Raw genomic sequence first — 14,305 nt, forward strand, 5'->3', positions numbered from 1 at the left:
ATGTGGCGGAAGTGTTTTCCATCTCGATCGATTTCAATCGTCTGAATCGTACCATCTTCAGAACGCTTTAATGAAAACCTTCCCGAAAACATAGCAGCAAAGTACGAGTTTGGGTCTTTTGTCAGCGTTTGGCGAGTTGTAGTAAACTTGTAGCCACCGATGTCGAGCTTGACCGTCTAAGAAATCTGCGTACTTTCTATTTTCTTCGACATACGATCGAATGTTTCCCTCTCGTTATGAAGCTTGTCTGCTTCTTGTTGCAGTTGCTTACAAGCCTCACTAATTGCACCTGTAGCTGCGTTGATTTGTCTTTCGACGTTAGCAAGGATTTGCACTTGAGACAATGCCTCTTCTTTCTGACTCCTGTCATTCATTTTAAAAATGAGCTGCCTCGGAAAGAGCTCGATCAACTTCGAATCTGTTCAGGCAGAGAACACTTCTCCGTTTTATAAAAGGTAGGGGTCTGATTGTTAACACGTTCTAAAATAAAGTAGGATATTCTAAAGTTGTAGCTTTCGGTATAAAACAGGGGAAAATGAGTGAAAATTGCTAAGCGACTTCTCTTCCTATAAAAAATGGAAAAAAATGCACTTATATGCATGCTGGCACTCGTTACTACTGCCAGAGGTACAGGGTCTAATTTCCACGTCCCAAGGTACGAAGGTTGGACAAGAACTGAGACTTTTCTGTAATGTTGCAACTTCTTTATTGTAAAGTAAACCTCGTAGATAGTACTTCACATGTAATCGCAGGTAATCGCAGGCTAGGTAATCGATTTACAACAGTTTATGCACTACTTTTATACAGTCCACAGTAAACACAGGTATTCCATTATCACAAAGGAACACAAAAACCTTTTCAAAAATACACGTGCTAGCTGATCAACGCGTTACAATTCGATTGGTTAAAAGACTTTTCCATTATGGTGAAAATACAATACTTCCTAGTTTGGTTCCTGGACTTTTAGAAAAACGCATGTTGTAAATCAAGCTGAATGAATAGAGCACAACGGTTGTTCCTTTGAAATGTAAAAGAATTCTCGTTTAACAAAGAGACACGTACAGAAGTACACGTGTTCTATTTAAATCATACTTGTCAGATGTTCCCTGGCCAATATTTGTACACATGTCACTGCCTTCTATTTTGCATTTGAATAATAAACATATTTCAGCTGCGGAGTTTTAGAAAGATACGAAAGAGCTAAAATTAGATTTTGCCGAGTGGTGCAGAATTTCTACAATAACGCTCTGATGAAACTGAGTTCCGTTCTAAAGATAACTTTGAAATATCGGCTGTGACCGATACACGAAAATAGCTCCTGTTAGAGGTCTCCAAATTTTCTGCGCCAGCCCTTGCTATTCATGTAAACATTTATTAGGGCGCAGAAATTTCTGGGCTATCAAATATTTATTTCATGTGCATGATAGCCCACAGAAATTTTAGTGCCCTTCCAAGCAGTGCAAAAGGTCGATTGGGTAGCAGAAATTTCTAGGTCCATCAAAATTTGATTTCAAATACAAGTTAGTTCAGAGAAATTTCTTTGCCCTTCCAAGGAGTGCAATAATTAGACTGGGCAACAGAAGAGTCAATTTTCACAAAATGACACCTAACACACGAAATTTTCAGAATTTTACCTCTGTTTTTTACAATTCTTGTGAAATTTGACATTAATTTTCTCGGGCTCTCATGAGAAATAGTCTTTGGTATTATTACAGATAACTAATCATATCTATAACCCTTGAAAACTGTAAAAAAAATAAGATATTGTTTAAATTATTCTGGTACAAGGTTTTTGTCCACTGAAAGTTGCAGTTACTCAATTTTCTGATGGATTCCGTTTTAATACTCTGACTCCTTCTCATACTTTCCAAAGATTGAGCCGGGAGCACATTTCTAACTGGGAAAATGAGTTTTATCTGCATGATAGTAAAAAATCATCGTAATACCAATGACATCGTTCTTGCCCTCGCTTTGATACAGGGCCTCAGGCAACTACTTTCCAGCCCGTTAAAGCTGTTTTAACTTTTTCACCCCCCCCCCCCCCCCCCACCCACCCAACCATCCCTGGTCAATATCATTGGAATAGTTTGCACTTTCTTAAAATTGCCCACAATGAAACTCCTAGATGACATAATGAATGGCCATAGCTTTCTTTGCTCGAGATGTTTGAAACTGCTGAACCTTGAAGTCATTTTTTAGAAGTCAAAATTTCGTAGATAAAGACCATTGCGAACTTCTCCAAAAAAAATCTATGAAAATTTATGGGGTCTCTAACATCTAATAGGCAAATATTTGCTGACGTCAACATTTTGCTTCATTTTCATTGCTTAAATAGTTTATAGAGAAAGTATGAAACAAAATAAAAACTGACTTCGATAACTGTGGAAGAACTCGTTATACTAATTAAACTGTGAGAGATTAGGCATTTTGTATGAAAAACCAGAGACGACGGAGCAGGGGAGGGCTGCCCCCTACTTTTTCCGGAAGAAGAAAGACTTATTAGATCAATTTAGGTTTTTGGGAAACTGCCCACCTACCCCTCCCCTAAGATAACATTAACACTTACTTCTCACTTAGGGCAAAATGATGGGTTAGGGGAGGGGTAGGTGGGCAGTTTCCCAGAAACCTAAATTGATTTGACTTATTAAGAGGAACGTCTCCTTAACCTCCTCACCTCTCCCTTCAAGTAATACGTCACTAAAATTCAAAATAAAAAACTATCGATCCTACCGAGATTTTACTTTCAGGATGCATTAGAGCAGCTGAAAACTAATATTCATACAAATTTTCGCTTCAAAAGGGTCCTTCGTTTTGTGATAGAGTACTCTTGAATTTCTAAGATTTTGCGTGACGCAGCATTTACATGACGGCCAAGAGAGCTGTCATGTAGGTTAAAAAAAAGACTTATTTCAGGAAATTTTGCTATCTAAACATTTCATGTATTAGAAAAAGTATTACTTTAATGTTTATGAGTTTCTCGAAGAATAAATTCACGCTTTTGTAGCAAAACTCGGTAACAGATGTTTCTTGTTGGTTTCCGTCCGCCATGTTGGAGCTCATCCAGGTGAGCACCAGCATGGCGTCTCCATACAAATCTCTATAATTTTGGGTAACACGTTTCTTTGGATATCTCGTATACAAAATATTCCTCTGATCTGAATCTTGGCGAGGGTCTTTGTATATGCACCTCCTTTCATTTCCCAGATTCTGGACTTTACCTATTGAAAGCTTTGATTTTTATTTTGATCTATTTTGAATGGCGTGACACTGAAAACCAGCATGGAGATTATAACTTATTCCTATTATTCATCTATTCACAGTTGCTCATATTTTTTTTCTGTAAAAACAGCTTTTATTATTTTCAGATAACACCAAACGATCGTGCTAAGACTACAGCCGATTCAACTTCTAAATATGGAATTGGACTTGATCTTAACATCTAATTGTTTTTTCAAAGATCCGGTCACATAATTGTTTAATCAAAAATATGCATTAATAGCCTCCTAACGTCCAAAGTGGTAAACGCATTCATCGTTCATCAGAGATAAATGAAGGAAAAAGAACGATACAGATGACCAAGACAAACGGCAGATATCAAAGAAACAAAGCTGCAGGCAACGAGAAAGAAAAAGAAAAAGTGAAAAGATATTTTGTTAGTTTTTCCTGGCCTTAAGCTTCCCGGCGTTTCTAGAAGGCTTTTTGTACTTTCTGCACAGGATCTCCGCGCATTTACGGTATGGCTAACTTAACACAAAAGAGACCTCTGTGGAAAAGGGCGCTTCTGATAGAACAGAGTCTGATCGTGCTTGGCACCCTTTACAAATATTTACAGACAAATGCCGTAAAACCAGAGGCAAATTGCAAATGCGTCTTCAAGCAAAATGAAGGCGTTCAAAGACGACGCTGACTCGCCACTTTATGGACTGAGCCTTTATGAGCCCTCTGACAATTTTACGACTTTTAAAGGTCACGGGAGTCCAAGCTTTCGTCGCAGGCTGCAGGAGCCTCCCAATGCAGTGTGTCATTGCGGAAACTTCTGATCTCACGTAACGCTGGGGCCGACATACTTCTTTTCAAGAGACCTTTACGAGATCGCAACGAAATTCCATATGAGCCTGCGCCCTTTCCGTATGCGGTAGATCTTTCCAAATGGTAATCTTGTACCCAGATCTCACCCTGTCGTACTCTGGCCGTGGGAGATCTGGGTAGGAGATAAGGCAGATGGTTAATCAGTTTTCTGTTATTGAACTGGTATTGTTTCTTTATCAAATCTCCCGGAGGATCAGACAGATTAAAATGGTTACGTTTAGCTTCCCACCTTTTCGTTAACGATGAAGGATGAAATATTGGCAAACTTTTACGATCTCTTTCGGGCCTTTGAGGATGGAGTGTCGCAACAATTGTTAAAATGGACGAGGGATTCTGCGGCTGAGAACTGTCAAAAGAGTTGCTGTGTAATCTGATTATTGAAGGAGCCGATACAGGTCTTTTCTTCATTGCACGATTTAATTCTGTCACGATGGCTAATTCGCATGACGCTGCTCTTGACAAAAATCGACGGCTGTTCGCATTTGGATGTTTTTGAATATCTTTCTTTGAAAAAGGATCTTTTGATCTGACATATTGCATGGGAGCAATTTTTGACTTGGCTACGGGGGATTTTCTGATGCATAAAATCTCAAGAACGATGTTTCTAAAGCGATGGTTTCTGTAGAAGTAAATTAGTGGATTTACTATAGAGTTTATTTGTAGTAGTGTCTCTGCTGACCGGAAGACGGAACTCTTGCGAAGGCCTGGGTACAATTCTCCCATCAAACCAACAGTTACCAAGGGAACAAAGAAAAGAATCACAGCTGTCGAAACCAATGCACACGTGATAGCAACTGCATTTTCGAGTTTTGTTTTCACCATAACAGTAACTTGGGTGATGATCTGTTTAGCTTTGCGGGCTTCACGATACACCACGATGTAAAAGTAGGCGATCAAAATTAACGCGAAAAATACAGCAATAGCCACAACAATGAAATCATGTTCGATGCCCAGGGCTGTTAGTAAAATACCTGGAATTTGTGTAAACGCGGCTAAGAACCAAGCTGTTATTGCGAGTTTCTTGGGGTGGCTTCTTGTAAGTTTTTCCTTGTTCTCATAACAATTCCGTATCGCCTGGTACCTCTCCCAAGCGATAAAAGTCAAATGGTATAGAGTACAAGCCGTTAACGTGTACATCAAGTAGACATTAACCAAATCTACCGTGCAAATGTGATCATTAAAAACTTGCCGGGAAATAACGAAGTCAACAGTGGGTGATAAAGGCATGTTTATAGCTCCTACCAAAATGTCCGCAGCAGTCATGCTCGATAGCAAAATGTTGGAGTTTTTTTGCAGTTCTTTTCTTGATATCACTGCTGCGATAACCAAAATGTTCAAAATGATTGCAGCAGGAGATGCGATAGATACGATTGCGACCATTACCCAGGGGAAAATTTTGTCATTCGGGTCCCACACAAAGTTTGGATTATGTGGACAAGAAAAAATTAAACTGACCTCATGTCCGATGAAACGTTCATAGTCGCTTGTGTATCACTGTTTTGACAGTCGATTCATCAATTTCGATTTTAGTTTGGTGCTCGAACGCCGATGTTGTTGATTCGATGTACGTGGGCGCTTTCCTAGTAGTTTTTGGACAACGGCAAATTTTCGTGTTGCATTGAATTATGTTTGCGAATAATTTCCTCTAGGTGGACAAAACAAAAGACAAGAGGAATTAGTGACAAAACCGATCATCATTTCATGGTCTGCGTTTCGTGTATAGGGACGGGAAATGTCATTAGTTTCGTTCCGCCCTTTTGTGAAATATTTTGAAAACAAATTTTTTGCTCGAATTTCAAAAAGCTGAAAATAAACCAATCTTTTAAAAAGGAAAAATTGGACTCCATTTTGCTCAACTCTACCGAAAAAGTGACTTAAAACAAATTTAATTACAGGTAGCCCAAGCTCACAAGTAAGAATGCATAGGGTGCAATCTTTCGAAAGACTTGTTCATGTTGTCCTTCAGCAGAATAATTGAAATAAAATTATAATTCTAATGAGGCCTTAAACTGCATGCTCTTTTTTTTATTCCCTTAAATCAAAATGGAATCCAAGCTTTCGCCGCTTAACGGCATTATCAGGGATGAGAAAATATTTTGCGTGGAGCTACATATACAAAATAGGTGCAAGATAAAATGTGTAACTGAAGTATGTAAGCAAGGTATGGAAATAACATTTTGAATGAAATACAACAGCTGTCTAAAGGCCGAGTGTCTCTGAACAAGCTTGGACAAAGGAGTCTCTCAAAATGTACAAAGTTTTCTCTAAAAAACTAAAACAAAATTTCCTCACGATAATTTTTTCCTGATCATGCCGTTGATCGGCGAAGGCTTGGATTCCATTTGATTTTTTTAAAAACGAAAGATTTGTGATCTCACACTCGGAACGTACAGCCGACATTTCGTGGGGTCGTGGAAGTGGAATCATTTGAATCTTGATATTCATTGATCCTGTGGGTGTTTTTTTTTTCAGAATGCTTCTTGGTTCCTACAAAAATTTCTACAAGAATTATAATTTGTATTTCAATTGTGTCATCGATCCAGTCTTCTTTAATACATAGACTTTCAATAAGTACACTTCTATACACTAAATGCCTCAATATTTGTCTATTAGTCGATACTGTAAATATGGAAGATAATCGGCGCTTTCTTAAAACTCGGACAATCGACGCAAATTGACGCTGTATGCATGGCAACTGCTACGAAAGCGACATAAATTGTCTTGTCGGTGTTTACTTTAAGGTAAATAGATAATTATTTTCTCACTGAGTTTAAAAAAAAAATAGTGAAAATGCACTCGAAAAATCAGCAAAACACCGACAATTAAAATGCAAACAAAGCTCCTACTAAGCGACGTCGTTTATTTATACATAAGTTGCGTCTTTGTTTTTTAATTAAGTCGGTAAATACTGAAATAAGAACCATCCCCCTCAGGGTGGGTGCAGTATAGCTAGATACATTCTCTGACGCTTCGCATATCCACCACTGGTTTGGTGATCTCCCATTCGGGAGATAGTTATCATGATATGATAATTATTATTCATTCAAAACATTTCTCCATTTTTGATTGGCTTTGATCTTCATAACCGCCTGGCGGACCTTCTTCACGATACCCGCCATCTTTGCACGCTCTTTAGGGTTGATGGGATAAAAGCAATGTCACGTGGTATTTCAAACAAGTGATAAAATGAGGACGATTTTAGTCTTGCAAAATGTACAGTTCGACACGTTTTACGTCATTATTGCTTGCTGTGTGGACATCTACGCAGGGCTGTCAATCCCCCACGTCTTCAAATATTGAGAATTGATAGGAAAGGGATTATAGATGACGTCATAACGCACGGCACATGACGCCATTTGTGCAAAAAATACTCGTTGACTCCGATCGTTGAAAATTTACGGTGACACAAAACGCGCGAAAAAGATGTTGGCATTGTAACATTTGACCTGATTGTTTTACTTCCCACCAATCCCATTACTGTTTGTATTACGATGGCATACCGGAGTTTATGATCGATGTTACGAGTAAAATAGCTGAAACAACGCAAAATATTTGAAATTTTATTCCGGAAAGTCTAGTCTACAAGAAATGAAAAACTTCGGCGATTATCCGGGAGATTTTAGACTCTTAGATTTTAGAACACCTCAACCCGCATAATTTGCCATCATCGTCTTGAAGATGGAAAGTGTTTCATTTTTTGTCGTCCAGAATAAACAAACTCTGCCGAGATTTCTTGTATAAGTTGGCAGATTTTATCACTTGCTTGCCCCCTGAGAAACCTCGTGACATTGCTTTTCTCCTTTCAGTCCTAAAGTGCGTGCAAAGATGGCAGGAATCGTAGATAAGGTCTGGAAGATTCGGGTAATATGCAGTCATTGACATCACTCAATCTGACGTCACACTGTCAGATGAAGAGGGTAGGGTGTGTGTTAACCAGAGGGTACCAAGTTATATCTTGTTTTCCGGCGTACCGCAAACTGAAACATAGCAATTTGCATCCTGCAAAAAACGGTTAGGGAGCTTGAGCAACGACGACAGTGACGGCAAGGAGAAAGGCAAAAAGAGCAGAAAAGCAATAGGTAAAACAGCAACTTTGCACGTGCATCACGCCTTTTTAGTACATTTCTTTGCCGTCGTTGCATGACTACGACGTGATACTTCCTATTTTCACGTTTTGTGGAGGACGTGAACACAATAGAACAATTTTCATTTTCTTTTCCTGAACTTCGATACAGTTCTTTAGAATTCAGCTCCAGAAAAATTTGCCATTTTTTGTCGAATTGAACGAGATGGAATAAACGCGATAAAGTTTAATTAAAGCAGTGCGAATTGTGAAGTGACGTTTCTGTAGCCGTCGCCGTTGGTACTTAAGCTCCCTGAGATAAATACCGGAGTAAATATAAACTCCGCAAACAAGGTAGTTGGTAAACGTCATAGGGGTTTCAATAAAAATTGAAGTATCCAGCAGGTTCGAATAGAGTAACCGACTGTATCAACATGGGGCCGTTGGTCTCCGTTTTCTATGTCGGGGGGGTGGGGGGAGGGGGTCTGGGCACGTTATAACCCAGAAGATTTTGAAATTCCAAAGCACTAAAATGCGATTTTCAGCGTTCTGCAAAACTGGGTAATAAATTTGAGGACAAAAGAGCGTGTTTTTCATTCAAGAAAATGTAGCTTTCAATTTATCAGTCACACAATCAATTCCTAAAAGCAATGAACAATTAATAAATTACGTACTTTTGCACGTAAACAAATTCTGCGTAAACCTTTAAAGAAACTTGTGAAGAAATGACTGAAATATAGCGTTCACATGACTAAGCGTAATGTAAAACCAGTCTGCCTCTATGAAAACACATCATAATTACGTTTTCATTTAGATTTTATTATATATTTTTGATCATTTTTTGTTTACAACGTTATTCAAACTAGCTGCTTCTTCTTTCTAGAAAAAAGTAGCACACCTCTATGAGCACCTGAGTCATTTGCCAACTTGGGGGTACAATCATTGCATTGTAATCCTCAGGTTGGTTTATGTTGTGCAATATGTAGCTTTTCCTATTTCTGTAAAGCAGTAAACAATCTTTATAACATATTATGAGACATTTAATCAACTTCAGTTCGTCAGCACTTAATTTGACTACGTTAAAGTTCACCAGTGCACAAGCTTGCGTCTAAATACATGCTATTATAGTAATCAACCGCTTTCACATAAAAAGAATTTTGTAAATTTTCCATGAGTCTAACTATGCTTGTAGCTGGAGTACATGCCTTACCACTAGTAAAACTCGAACACTTCATAATCATCAACTTTAAACTTGTTAGTACCAGTAAAGAACAAATCTTGTGGTTTCCCTTCGGGACAAGAAAACTTTCCATATAGACAACAGTAACTTGATCGAGATAAATTAGCCTCATCTGAAATATGTAAGTAGTCTTTTGAAAACGACCCCTGAAAAATTGGCCCATACGTACTAACAGAGACAATATGGCAAACACTTTCCTTTTCCTCTGCTGGTATTCGAATTGGCCCCATTCCAAATGGATTAACCAAACTGAACAAAAACGCTTGTTTGGATAGAGTAACCATCCTTTCATCACCTTGAAAAGTGGAGAATCAAATGTTATTTTACAAATTTTTGAGAAACCCCGGAAGTCACCATATTTAGAAACCTGAAACCGAGAAAGCGAGAATTTGCCCCTCGGTGATGCACAACATGGCAGCTAGCCTGAATTTCATCCGATTACTTCGAGTCGTTATTAACTCCCTCAGTAAGAGAAAAACGACTCGAAGCAATCGGATGAATTTCAGGCTACATGGCAGCCGGAAACCAACAGAAACACCTGTTACCGAGTTTTGCTGCGACGAAAGTGAGAGAATTCGTCCCTCGATGCTCTAATCTCATTCACATTAAATTAATACTTTTTCTAATACAAGGACTGTTCAAATAGCTATAGCAAAATTCCCCAAAATAACTCACTTTTTTAAACTGTATGACAGCTATGACAGCTCTGTCGGTAGCCAGGTAAATGCCGCGTCACGCAAAAGGCTTCAAAAACAAGCGTACTTTATAACAAAACGAAGAACCCTTTCGAAGTGAAAATTAATGTAGAAATATAAGTTTTTAGCTGCTCTAATACTTCATGAAAGTAAAATCTCAGGAGGATCAATAATTCTTTAGTTTTAATTTTATGACGACGTCATTTAAAAACAAACAGTAGTGGTCAAACCTGTCTTTGTTTTTCTAACCAGGCTGATTTAGCAGGACGACCTTAGATAACAATGACCTCAACTAGGTTGTGTCGTCCAGCGGTTTTAGGAGGGTCTTAATGGGGTGGTGGCTTTTACGGTTATCGGCTAAAATTTGGCTCTTTTACGGCTATCAGTATTTTTTTCAGTTACGGTTAACAAAAAAGTTAAAAATTAATTTCTTGTGTTTCCGAATAGTTAAATATTATTATTATTCATTCAAAATATTTCCCCGATTCTGATTGGCTAAAAGCACATGTTTAATTCACCATAACCAGTTACTGATGACCAAATTTGGAAGAATTTTCTGTTTAACTAGGAAATGACGTCAAAAATGCAGCGTTCGTGCAGGTTAAGGCACCGTTAACCGAGAAGACCCGGGGACGAGGTTGAGTTGTTGTGGAAACAAAAATGGCGGTCATTTCACTCGTTTCAAGAGTAGGAACTAGGCGAAAAAATAGCTAAAAACATGGCAAGAACAGCAAGAAGACAACTCGAAGGGCGACATCTGCTATTTGGAGAATATTTGCGGGACTGGACAAACCTAAACGTGCACTATCGATGGATCGATGGAGGTAAGCATGTTTTAGCCATGTTTTTAAACTAGGAATTATTTTGAATGAATAATAAAACAGAATTCGGCTTTCGTATCCTTTGAAGAATTATGGAGATCGAGGAGGGTGTTATCCGCCTCGGCCTACGGTCTCGTCGAATAACACCCTCCTCGATCTCCATAATTCTTCATAAGATACTCAGCCTCATTCATTAATTGTTAAATAAAATTCTATTTTTGTATCTTTAAAGCAGAATAAAGATCCTAGGATCATGTCGGGATGAATTTAGAGAAAATGTAAGGGCTTTCTTTCCCCAGGGACAAAGCAAACTGTCCTTTATAAAGAGCTGTCCGTATTAGTTATTAAGCGGATGCTCAAAGCGAGGTTTGACTGTACTTTCTGACTGTACTCCGACTGTATTATTAGGCTGCGAGCAAGCTCTCCTATTTGGGCGAGTGAAACGAGTCTCGCGAGAACGCGCGAGCGAGCGGCGAAGTACAAATGAAAATTTATAAGGGATCGTTGCAAGCTCTCCTTTCCTCTGCCCCTCGCGGCTTCGCCGCTCGCTTGCGCGTTCTCGCGAGACTCGTTTCACTCGCCCAAATAGGAGAGCTTGCTCGCAGGCTACTTTACTATCTGAACGCCTGGCAGGCTAACGTGCGTAAGGAGTCAAAGTATCCGGCGTGAAATAAGCAACGCAACAGGTTATAAGTAAGCTTAGCACATTCGTTAAAATCAACAAATTTAGGGGAGAATTTCTTTTACGGTTAACTCTCTCTACCCTGTTTACGGCTAACGGTTAAAATTTTTCAATTTTTACTGCTATCGACTAAATTTTTGGCCGTTTTACGACTATCGACTAACCCCATTTATCATTAAGACCCTCTTTAAGTGAAAACAAGGGTTTGGGTGGGGTGCTCAGTCTCGCGGGCTCATAAAACCTGCTCTCGGTCATTAACTCATTAGCTGATGATTGGCCCGCCACAGCCAACTTTCTTGAAATATTTTGTTATTTTTTTGCGTTTCGATTGGTCAACTTTGTCTTACAGTATTCGCATTTTAACTGGCGACAAAGAAAAATTTGAAAAATCACCAAACTGTGTATTATCCTCTTTTTTTGAGGGAGCTACGGGTTTCCTTGTTCAATTCGTAATATGTATTATGCACCTATCAATGTAAATCCCGTGGGGGGGGGGGGGGGGGAGTGCGGGCAAGAGGAGGGGATTTGATGCCTGGGACTATCCCCGCTGTCGGGCTTTTGATCGTGTGAAGCGACCCCGGGGTCGGGACATTTGACTTTGACCGACAGAAGCCTGGTATCAATTCAGAAGCAGTTACCAAGTCCGTCCCTCGAGGCTTCCTGAAAGTCACGTTGTTGGAGAAAGGTATGAAGTTTTCATTTGTCTTTATCGCCATAATCCGATACTTTAAACTGTCATCTAAACAGATAATGTCTATTTTATCTTCAAGTTCCCATCTGATTGTAAAACTCGATTGAAATCGAATTCCACCATGAAAGTCAGAGGATTTTTTATGGGTCACTGATCCGACCTGTTCCGGATGTTGAGCAGATGTTATAAAGCATTTTACGTTTTATTAATATTATATAGCACAGTCAATCTTCCTGGAGTGATTTTGTTGTTCAAGATAAGATATGCTAATGGAGAGAGAAAATACTTAATTACGGCGAGTAATTTAATGGAGCTTCCGTTAACCGTAAATAAAAGTAGTAACGACGTGTTTGAAATGTTCTTTTATTCGTTTTATATAGTATTATAGCATTGTTTGTTTAGATTTTTTCCCCTGGGGTAGGGGCTTTTTTGACACTTTTGATTGAACTTTCGTTTCCCACCCTGGGGAATTTGATCGAAAAATTTTAAAATCTGTCAAATCCCCACCCCTTGCCCGCACTCTCCCCCCACGGGGTTTACATTGATAGGTGCATTACTTGGAGACCTGTGTCTACAGTTGTAAACAAAAGGAATCGCTTTGGTTCTGTTTCCTCCTAGCGGAATTTCCATTTGTGCAAAAATTTCTGCAATTTTGTGTCACTTTGAGTACAGTTTGATGGCTAGTTGAATTTTCTAATTATCTGACGGATTAAGGAAGTTTGACTTGGTCAATTTGCTCGCCCCCCTTGCCCCCCAAGTTACAATGTAATTTCAATAGCACTACTACCAAACTAGTTGAAAAATAATTTACTTACCGCCTGCACAACACCATGCTGCTTCGGTAAATCCGCCAAATATGAAGCTTCCACTTTGCAGAACTGTAACCGTTGGACCTTTATCATCGCATTTTGAGTGGAAAGCCTCGAAGCCATCTCGAGAAGCTCTGAATAGAAGACGCCACTTGCCGCTTTTATATGGTATCATTCCTAACAATATCTTTGCATGTTCTTGAGTCAGTATTTCAGACTTTGCAAATGGTTTTGTGGCTTTGGCAGCTCGAATTGAACTTTTTGCAGATCTGGGTTGCCCCAACTCATCGAGAATTCCTTGAATTTGGTAGAATCCAGCTTCTGCCTCGATTTCTTCAAAAAAGGTGGCCCCTTCTGGTAAAGATAGCTTTCCATCACGAAGATAGTTCAGAATATACCGGAAGTAAGTTCCATCTCGGTCGATAAAGAACGTTCCATCTTCAGCAGGCTTCATCGGAAATCTTCCTGAAAACATGGCGGCAAGCATCGAGTTTGGGTCCTTGGTCAGTGTTTGGACGGTAGTGGTGAAAAGTATGCCACCAACATTGAGTTTTACTTTGGCTGAAAGCTGCATGCTTTCCATTCTCTTCGAGATGGAATCAAATGCTTCCTGCTCTTCACGAAGCCTACTTGCTTGCCGCTGTAGTTGGTTACAAACTGCTTTGATTTGTTTCTCAACATCAGCGAGAACTTGAGTGTGTGACAATTCCTCTTCTGTTTGACTTCTATAACTCATTTTAAACGCGCTTGCTCAAAAAAATTTCGATCAGTTCTTTTTGGCGATTTGGAAGCCTTCACCGCCGCGAGCAGCTGCTTGATCAATAAAGCGTTTTCACATGACGTCATGGCGGCCATATTGGTGTTCCAAAACAATGAAACGGCGGCCATGTTTAATGTTGGTGTAGCTAGACAATCCTGTGGGAGTTGAATTCTTGTCTTATGTAAACGCTTTCTTTTGTTCCAATAAATTGCATAGAGGCTGGCCACGTGAGTGAAAACGCTCTATTTTTCACAGTTGCGTGACCAGGACAAAGGTGCGCGTCCGACAACGAGTCATTCATACAGTTTTTTTTTCTTAAATGGTTAGATTCCACGATCTCAGGGTCAAGAATGAGCATTCACAGTGAACCCGAGAAGAAACAAACAAAGAAAAAAGACACAGGATTGCACATCAACAACTATCCCTGATTTGACTGATTATTATGAATATTTGCG

General features: G+C 39.3%; 1 pseudogene; it reads right to left on the reverse strand.

Moving 5' to 3' along the window:
- The window catches only part of LOC140923979 (uncharacterized), a 15,514-nt pseudogene extending 1,666 nt beyond the window's left edge, over positions 1 to 13,848 (reverse strand).
- Positions 13,849 to 14,305: the final 457 nt, after the last annotated feature.

Source organism: Porites lutea, chromosome 14 (genome assembly GCF_958299795.1).
Source record: "Porites lutea chromosome 14, jaPorLute2.1, whole genome shotgun sequence".
NCBI classification, from domain to species: Eukaryota; Metazoa; Cnidaria; class Anthozoa; order Scleractinia; family Poritidae; genus Porites; species Porites lutea.